Source organism: Chaetodon auriga, chromosome 24 (genome assembly GCF_051107435.1).
Source record: "Chaetodon auriga isolate fChaAug3 chromosome 24, fChaAug3.hap1, whole genome shotgun sequence".
Classification (NCBI taxonomy): domain Eukaryota; kingdom Metazoa; phylum Chordata; class Actinopteri; order Chaetodontiformes; family Chaetodontidae; genus Chaetodon; species Chaetodon auriga.
The window spans coordinates 1,664,007-1,673,872 of record NC_135097.1 but is presented as its reverse complement, the minus strand read 5'-3'; the positions used below and the strand labels follow the sequence as shown (position 1 = coordinate 1,673,872).

Genomic DNA, 9,866 nt, shown 5'->3' with positions numbered 1-9,866 from the left:
ATGTGGGAAAATCAAAACTATGTGTTGGGTTCATTCTTCTGAAAATTTCGGCCTCTTCTTGGTGAAATTGTCACAGCCTCTCACGTTGACTTATCATAACTTACTATGAATCTGTTGTTGTTTAAATTCATGTTGAAGATGTCGCTGAAACTATTACATTAACAGAAACATGAATTTAAACTGGAATGTGCATTTCCTGAAGAACATGTGTGCGATTCCTTCATTTTTAAAGCGTTCACTTACTTCAAGGTGGACTGTTGCACATACCCACCAAATTCTGTGCTGACAGCTCTTTGCTACCATGGTCATTTAAAGCTGTGTTTGTAGTGCAGCGCCACCTACAGGTGAACGGCCATGGAATTTTGCAGAGGTGTTGGGTGATTGAAATGCGGTCCAGTCGCCAGAATAAAATCTTGCCACTGTACGTTCCTACAGACCAGGGATTCATTCAATGAGTACGTTTCACATGTATCACAGCATCGTTTCTACAATAGGTATCAAAGGGACTTAGTTCAGGCTACCAGCACATGTAAAAGAGCAAAGATCTGCTCATGCAGTGATAAGATTTTTCACTGTGTTATTTAACAAAAGACAAATGATCCAAAATATATCCCAAATTAGATCCTTCTTGCAACAGACTGATCGATTCACACGCCCTGACCTCCGCTGGATGAGAGGTTTAAAATGTGTGCAAACACTTTATGTGTGGGGACAGTCCAGCATCTCTCACCACTACATTCATATTATTATTATTATAGAAAGACAAGGAGCTAATGAACAAACACCTGAAAGAGACACAGAGAGAGGAGATTCTGAGGGAACTTCAGTCAGAGAGGCAGAAAGGGAAACCCTGATTTATGAAGAGTTCCTCTATCGTCATGTTTCGGACTCTAACATCTCAGCAACACGTAACATGATCACATTTCAGACGTCCTTTGCAGAAAAGACATTGATGTGAGGGGTCTAACACGGAGGTTGCCCTTTGTGGGGTCTGACTCACCTCAAACATATTAGCATGTAACTATCTGGAATAACTTCTGTACATTTCTATGTCTGAACGGCTTTTTAGCAAACAAAGGGAAACATTTCTCTGCATGCGCAGCCTGTATAACATATGAAACCTAAAAGATTTCCTTGAATGTAATTACAATGCTTTATGTGTTTTGTTGCCTTCCAAATCATCCTGTGAGCCCCGTTTGGAGGTGAGGGTTACTGCTTTTATACTTTTGGGGATTTCAGCAAAATTGATTAAAAGACAAAACAAATATTTGACGATGGAAAGAGGTTGATACAGCAAACCTTTTTTTTTTTATATATATAACTTTATTTGTAAAACGCCAGATAAAATACATACGAGAGGTGAAGGCAATAACGTTTGTGGTGCGAAGGTCATCTGGAGGTTTGCCAAAAATAGCAATATGTGGAAATGGAATCAGATTTATGCCCAGCAGATCCAAAATTGTTTTGAAAAATCGTTACCAAAATTCAGACAACTTCGAGCATGCCCAGAACATGTGAGTAAGGTTGCATGGAGTCTGTAAGCATCTACTACATTTGTCATCAAATTTGTCCGGATAAATCTTTGACAGTTTCCCTTTACTATAATGCAGCCTATGGAAGACTTGAAACTGTATTAGTGAGAGTCTAGCACAGCTGGATGACGAATTAACCTATAGCCCTCTTCCAGAATGTCTCAGAGAAACTCAGTTGGAGTTCTGACTCCCAATTCATCTTAATCTTATTTAGAATGGATTCACTGGTTGAAGACAGTAAATTATAAAAATAGGAGATATGGCCCTTTAACAAGGCTTTAGCTTTGAGAACCAGGTCCATCCCGCTGGGAGTCGGTATCTGTGGGAATGATGTTGTGTGCGTTTGTGCAAAATGTCGCAGCTGGAAATACCAGAAAAAATCGGATTTATGATGATTAAAGGTAGAAATTAATTGGTTAAAACTCGCGAATATATCATTAATGTACAAGTCACCCAGACTACGTAGTCCCTTGTTTTCTAAGGCAGAGAATCGTGGGTCGGTCTTTGCTGGAGCGAACAAATGATTATTGCAAATCAGGGTTGCTTTTGCTACCCAAAATTTTAGTGTTCCAATAACAACCAGATTGGAGGTAAAACTTGATGGGGAGAGATGCAAGGTACTGCATGTTAGAGCCAGTAGTGACGAGGAGCAGGAGGCCAGTTCACTCTGGCACCAACTGGTTTGAGGGGACGCGCACCAGAGTATTATTTTATGCATGTTGCCTGCCCAATAGTAGCCGACTAGATTAGGTCAACCCAGTCCCCCAACTGATCTATCCCTACAAAGAAGTGAGCGTTTAGCTCTTGGTCGTTTACCAGGCCAGATGAAAGACGAGATAATGTTGTTTATAGTCGTGAAAAATGATTTGGGGAGAAAAAAGGGCAAACACTGAAAAACATATAGGTATCTTGGTAACACATTCATTTTTATAATTTGACTCCTACCAGCTAGAGACAACGGCAAGTAGTTCCATCTTTGTAGATCGGACTTGACCGTCGTTAATAAAGTGAAATTTAAGACAAATTTAAGACAAAAATAATAATCAGTTATATCAGCTGTTCAAAAACCCTGCAGGTAAAATAGAAATAGAAAAATAAAAGTATTTCACTCTTCCGTTTTTTAGGCTCTTTCTTTTAGCATTAGAAACAGTTTGGTTCAGAGAACCTCCTGGTTGGAGCGGTTTGTTAGTTTAAAGGGGACAGGAAACACTTAAAGTTTACAAAAATTAATGCAAGGTTTTCCACACCAAAACATTAGCCAATGCCTAACATTGTTAAGAAAAGAAAGTAACTCCCAGGGTTTATGTTGTCAAACAAGGGCGCAACCATATTGTCTTGGCGTAGAGCGTGACCTCACAAGGTTGGTTAGATCAAGGTCTTTCAATACTCCACTGGTGACAACAGCGACAAAATGGAACCACAAAGCAAGAAGAACTGCAAGGGAGGTCATTTTTGTATCGCTCCAGGCTGTAGCAATGAATTCTACAGAGTAAAAAACCGAGGCAAGACAGTACATTTTCATGTTCTGTTCAGGTTCTCCGTCGCTGGCTAGCTGCTCTCAAACGAGTCCCCCTCTCAGTCCCGCAGCTCGGGTTTGCAGCGAGCACTTTGTAAATGAGGACTACATTGAAGAGAAAGCTTTTGAATCAGGTGTCCTGGTGACTTGTAAAACAAACAGGTTAAAGCCAGAAGCTGCTCCATCTGTGTTTGATTTTTTGTCTTACAGCGTCGGGTCCACAGACCGCCCGACTCAGTCCGGCGGCTGTGCCTTGTAAGGCGAGAGCACAACACCGTGCCGTTGTGGCAGAGCAGAGAGAGATAGGTTAGGTTATTCCTGCTAACACTGTGTAATTTAAATGGGCCACAGATACAAGCAACACATTTTTCCAGTGAGGGCAGGCCAAAAAAAGTACTGTGCCATAGTTATTACCTAATAACTACAATGATAATTTCACTTCATTTTCTACAATAAACATCAAACAATCAATTCATATAATTAATAAAACACTCAGTCAAGATTCTAGATTACTTTATTTTTCCCATAAACATAAAAAAAAATCAGTTGGAATCTATTTTCAATCCATGTTAAATCTCTTGTGAACTTCGCTGGAGTTGCAGCTTGTGGAGTGCAGGAGGAGCCAAGGAGAGGCCAAGAATCTTTTTCTGGAAAAGGGATCATCACCACTCTAAATCCAATATAAGTAACTTATATAGATTCTAATTTATCGTTAGAGACCCACTCAGTCTGCGGTCAGTGCACACTGCCTCATCGCCTCAACCATCACATCATCTGCAGCCACAGGATCCACATTTTCAATCCGACATCCACGTAGTTGATTCCACACCATTCCTCAATGTTGGGGTGACAGGACGCTGCAAAGTACGCAAAGCACCTGTAGTATCATGTGGAAAAACAAAAAAACAAAACCCCACAGGTGTGCTTCCTCTGCATCCTAGAGGGACGAGACAAGTAAGCTCAGGTTAGTTAGCTAGTAAGTTAGTTCATTTACTAATGTGGCGCTAGCATGGTAACGCCACAATAAACCTAATGTTACCACACTGGTAAACTTGCTGGTGTGACATTAGCCAGCCGGTTCACTAGCTAGTTAGTGTGTGACGTTATGCTACACGAGTTCGCTGTGGCATTATGGCTACACGAGTAAGCTAACTAGCCAGTGAGCTGGTTGGCTAATGACACCTAGCAGGTTTACAATTGCAGCACACAAGTAACGTAGCATGATTAACCTGCAATTTTGATAAGGACATTAGTCAGTGAACTATGATACTGGCTAGAGCAGACTGTATTCTGGACATGATGATCTTTCAATCAGTCGAGCCTTTCCAGCTCAGCCACTAACGTTACCGTTAAATTACCTGCTGGGCGCACCAGGGTCTCGGCACGGATGTCTTTCAATGAAAGCACGGCCACTTCCCACACTTCCCTCTCGCAGCAGAGCATCTGGTAGGTGCGGGATGAAGTCATGCAGGGAAGATCCCCCAGAAGATGGCCCACGTTGGCCTCCCGACAACGAATACACTCTGTCGGGGGGGGGGCCTTTCCCTGCAGTGTCCACACTGCAGAAACCATCAGATGCTCTTCCTCCAAGACGTATTCCCACACACTTAATTCTGTGTGAAATAAATCAGAATCGAAGTGTTTCATGTCCTCATTAAGCTCTCTATTTTAGACTCTTTTAGTTATTTTAGTCCGCTCTAAGAGCAGTTATCTTGTTTTAGGTTACAGGTTTGTACCTACTTTGAGTTCAGTTATATTCTTGAGTTAACTCTTTTTCCCCTTCACAGGTAATGAAATGAAAATGAGTTGCAACACAATCATATCTTATCCATAACAGTGATGGTTATGAACAAACTTAATGTAAACATGTAACACTTCAAGTTCACTTCAAGATCAGTTCCAACTATGTTGTCAGATCCAGTTCAGTTTAGAGCTGTTTACTCCGACTCAGATAAGTCTGAATAAAGGGAAAAACAAAAACAATCCAACACACCAACAGCTCGAATGCGGCAGAAGACGTCCTCACTGGCACAATGACGATGAGCTCTCGTCACTGGAGTCACGGTCCGCGGGTCTGGCTCGCCATCTTGTGTCCCGCGTCGTGTGTGCGTCGTCTCCTCTCACACCACGGAACACATCAGCTGTGTCCCAATTCAGCGTCTCCAACCGATTCAACAAGAACAAAAAACCTGACCTGCACGTCAGCACATAAATGGAATAAATTATCCCATCGACGTGAAACAAAACTGCAAAACTGCAAGTTTGTGCATCTTAACATTACTGCGAAGTCGCTCATCCAAGAAAACATGGTTACAGAGCAGCATTTTCAATCTGAAAAACACTGTCCTTTAAACAGAATAAAACTATTTAAATGGAGTGAAACTTTTTCACAAACACAACATGTAATAGCTCACATTTTGGTCTCCTTAACAAACAAACAAACAAACGAAAAACATGAACCACTAAACAGAATTAACGATCTCCTCTGCAGGCTTCAACATTAGCTCTTTGCTAGCATCCACACGCGTACATGATACAGAAAACGTTTATCATAAAACAAGCCAAAACTCACCAAAAACCGTTGTGGTTAACTTCAATACAACCCTCGTGCATCAACAACCCTGTTGGTGTTCTTCTTCAGGTCTTCAAGAAACTCTTTCAAGGTACTTTGTCAGCTGACTTGTGTGCTTTTCTCATCTCCCTCTTAAAGGCAAGAGGCAGCGAATCTCTTAAAGGGGAAGGAACGTTATAATTTTTAACAGCCATACTTTTAATCGTTTCCACTTGTTTCCACAAGTGTGTGTGTGCTGATTAAACGGCTGCACATTGGAGTCACACCCAGACACACCTGTATCCCATCAGCCCATACCCATGCAATCACCTCATGTGATAGACACACCCACACAAAACACACACACACACACACACACACACACACACACACACACACACACATACATTCAGCCAATAATACCAATGCAATATGCAAATATTATATAATAATAATTCAGTTAACTGGCCTGTATTGACTGTTCTTGTCATCCTGATGTGTTTTTTTTTTTTTTTTTTTTATCAGTGTTTTGTCTTTGTGTCTAAATTAAAAAAAGAAAAGCTTGATGCCTCACCCACATACATGACCTATTTAAGCTCACTGCTGTCAGGGCACTCAAACCTGGAGGGGAAACTGCGTCAGCAGATGCATAGGAACATTTCAATGTACTTCTTGTGCAGTTACATTCCACTAAAAGTATCTGCTGGCTTTCATCCAGCCTTCAGGAGATGACTTCAAACACTGTAGGGCTGGGACAGGATCAGCACATGAGGTCGAGGAGTCTGACTCAATGACAGTCTTACAGAGCTCAATTAATGAAATACAGGTGAATTTGTCGATGGTTACGTCTGTTTTATAGACGTGTGAAGAACAATGCATACTGCTTTGTATCTCACAGTATCTCACAAAAGTGAGTATACCCCTCACATGTTTGTTAATATTTTATTATATCTTTTCATGGGACAACACTGAAGATATGCCAATTTGATACAATGTGAAGTAGTCAGTGTACAGCTTGTAGAACAGTGTAAATTTGCTGTGCTCTTAAAATAACTCAATAAATAACCCCTAAATGAAAATGGCCAAATTGTGCCCAAAGTGTCAATATTTTGTGTGGCCACTATTATTTTCCAGGACTGCCTTAACTCTCTTGGGCATAGAGTTCACTAGAGCGTCACCACTGGACCACTGGAATCCTCTTCCACTCCTCCCTGACGACATCACAGATGTCTGTTTGAGGATACCCCACAGATGCTCAGTAGGGTTTAGGTCAGGGGACATGCTTGGCCAATCCATCACCTTTACCCTCAGTTTCTTTAGCAAGGCAGTGGTCATCTTGGAGGTGTGTTTGGGGTCATTATCATGTTGGAATACTGCCCTGAGGCCCATTTTCCGAAGGTAGGGGATCATGCTCTGCTTCAGTATGTCACAGTACATGTTGGCATTCATGGTTCCCTCAATGAACTGTAGCTCCCCACAGCCGGCAGCACTCATACAGCCCCAAACCATGACACTCCCACCACCATGCTTAACTGTAGGCAAGACACACTTGTCTTTGTACTCCTCACCTGGTTACCGCCACACATGCCTGACACCAAATAAGTTGACCTTGGTCTCATCAGAATACAGGACATGGTTCCAGTAATCCATGTCCTTAGTCTGCTTGTCTTCAGCAAACTGTTTGCAGGCTTTCTTGTGCATCATCTTTAGAAGAGGCTTCTTTCTGGGATGACAGCCATGCAGACCAATTTGATACAGTGTGCAGCGTATGGTCTGAGCACTGACAGACTGACCCCCCACCCCTTTAACCTCTGCAGCAGTGCTGGCAGCAGTCATACGTCTATTTTCAAGACACAACCTCTGGATATGATGCTGAGCACATGCACTAAACTTCTTTGCTTGACCATGGTGGTTCCTATTCTGAGTGGAACCTGCCCTGTTAAACAGCTGTATGGTCTTGGCCACCGTGCTGCAGCTGAGTTTCAGGGTGTTGGCAATCTTCTTATAGCCTAGGCAATCTTTATGTAGAGCAACAATTCTTTTTTCAGATCCTCAGGGAGATCTTTGCCATGAGGTACCATGTTGAACTTCCAGTGACCAGTATTAGAGAGTGTGCGAGCGACAACACCAAATTTAACACACCTGCTCTCCATTCACACCTGAGACCTTGTAACACTAAGGAGTCACATGACACTGGGGAGGGAAAATGGCTAATTGGGCACAATTTGGCCATTTTCACTTAGGGGTGTACTCACTATTGTTGCCAGTGTTTTAGACATTAATGGATGTGTGTTGAGTTATTTTGAGGGGACAGTAAATTTACACTGTTATACAAGCTGTACAAGGACTACTTTACTTTGTGTCAAAGTGTCATATCATTAGTGTTGTCCCATGAAGTAGAATACAAAAAAATATTTACAAAAATGTGAGGGGTGTACTCACTTTTGTGAGATACTGTATATTACTCTGAACTGTGAGTTGTTTAAGATCACTGGAATGTTTCAGGAAGCTGCATGGTGTCTGCCTCATTTCTGATGACACCTGAGCGATAATGTTGAATAATGTTAATGTTCATTGTTGTTTAGTAGTTCTCCAATTTGACTGGGCTCCAGTGTGGTAGCTTTAATTAACTCTTTGATTGGTGATTGTGGTGGATGTGGGAGGAGGGATGTTAGATTCCTGGAGAATGTCATGAAGAAGGGGACGAGGGGTGTTTGGTCCATGACTGGGACAGAGGTCCTCTGAATGCCTTACCTGTTGTGAAGCAGAGGCAACACTCCTTCAGGCAACATTATCAGGAAACACAGCTGTATTTATCCTCAAAGCCAGATGAAACAGATCAGTTAACTAACTGCTAAGCATATCTTCAGGACATGAAGACCTGGATGACCTCCAACTTTTTGTTACTAAAGACAGACAATACTGAAGTAATAGTACTTGACCCTGAACAGCTTAGAAACACATCATCTGATGATAAAGCAACTGTAGATGGAAATGCACTGGCCTCTGGCACCACTGTAAGGAATTATCTTTCTTTTATCTGTGATCAGGATATGTCCTTTAACTCTCAGGTAAAATCAATTTCAAGGACTGCCTTTGTCAGCTCATATTGTAAAAATCAGGTGCATCTTGTCTCAAAATGATGCAGAACAACTAGAGTCATGTCACTCTTTTGACCGATGCCCAGGATGCCCGACTATGTCGACAGAGCCAAGCATCAGGATGCTGAATGTCATTAACAACAACATTAACAATAAAATTACACATAGTACCTTTAATGTTGCACTCCATATTTTACACACGCTGCCTGTGTGAATGCTGAAGGTGGTTGAAAACTATTCAGTTAATTGTTAAGGAGGTGAACCCAAGTGCAGACACACCCACAGACAGGTTTGAGGTTTCAGGCTTTGTAATTGCAAAGGAATGGGTGGTGGAGCCAAGCAGGTCCAGAACACAGTCCAGGCAGAGCGGACTGACTGGTAGCAGAGTCTACCATCTGGCAGCACGGATGTGGCAGAGCTGAGTGTTTGTAGGAGTCTTGATTACAGGATAGGATGCAGCTGGAGAGGCTCTACTCTATGCTTTGTTGTGCTTTTGTTTTGCTGCATCCATGAAACAATGAACAAACCTTCAAACAAACCTCTGAATGCATTTTTCTATAATGAACACCTACAAAGCACAAACTGCACTCACACGTCACCCCTGCACGAAACGACTCATCTCAGCTCAACTCTGATTACACAACCTATCAATGTATTTTGAGATGACATCTATTGTGACGTTGGTATGTACTGTAATTAACAAGTTGTTTTTGTCATACATGTGTTCCTTAAAGCACAACCACACCTTCAGCCAGGAACATTGTGTTCATTGTGACCGAGGTATCAGTCTGTGGTTAGTGTAGTTCACCATCTCACACAACCACTGAGTGTTTGAGTATAAAGAGGAAAACTCCCATCTGATATGCTGACAGTGTTGCCAGATTGGGCCGTTTTCCACCCACTTGGGCAGTTTTGGGTTGGGTTGCGTTGCGCAGACGGACAGGATTTCAGAAAAAGAAAACAGTGGCAGAAACCCTGAGTTGAGGTACCAGATTCTATAGGAATAGTTGAATCAGTGCATCCCAAAGAAGTGTATCTAGAACCGATCCATAGAGGTTTATGTGGATGTGCAGACCCCCAGCTTTGTCTGAAGCTTTTTCACGCACACCTGAGAAGAGGCCACCATCAGTGTCCATGGACGAGTTGATCTAAATCATTTGTGGACA

At 42.1% G+C, this 9,866-nt stretch overlaps 1 long non-coding RNA gene across 1 annotated transcript; it reads right to left on the bottom strand.

Annotated features, from left to right (window-relative positions):
- Positions 1-3,546: 3,546 nt before the first annotated feature.
- On the bottom strand, positions 3,547-5,739 carry LOC143317502 (uncharacterized). The gene is made up of 4 exons (XR_013076665.1): positions 5,621-5,739; positions 5,042-5,242; positions 4,407-4,661; positions 3,547-3,985 (listed from the first exon to the last, which is right to left on the bottom strand). It is a non-coding gene; the product is annotated as an uncharacterized LOC143317502 (long non-coding RNA).
- Positions 5,740-9,866: the final 4,127 nt, after the last annotated feature.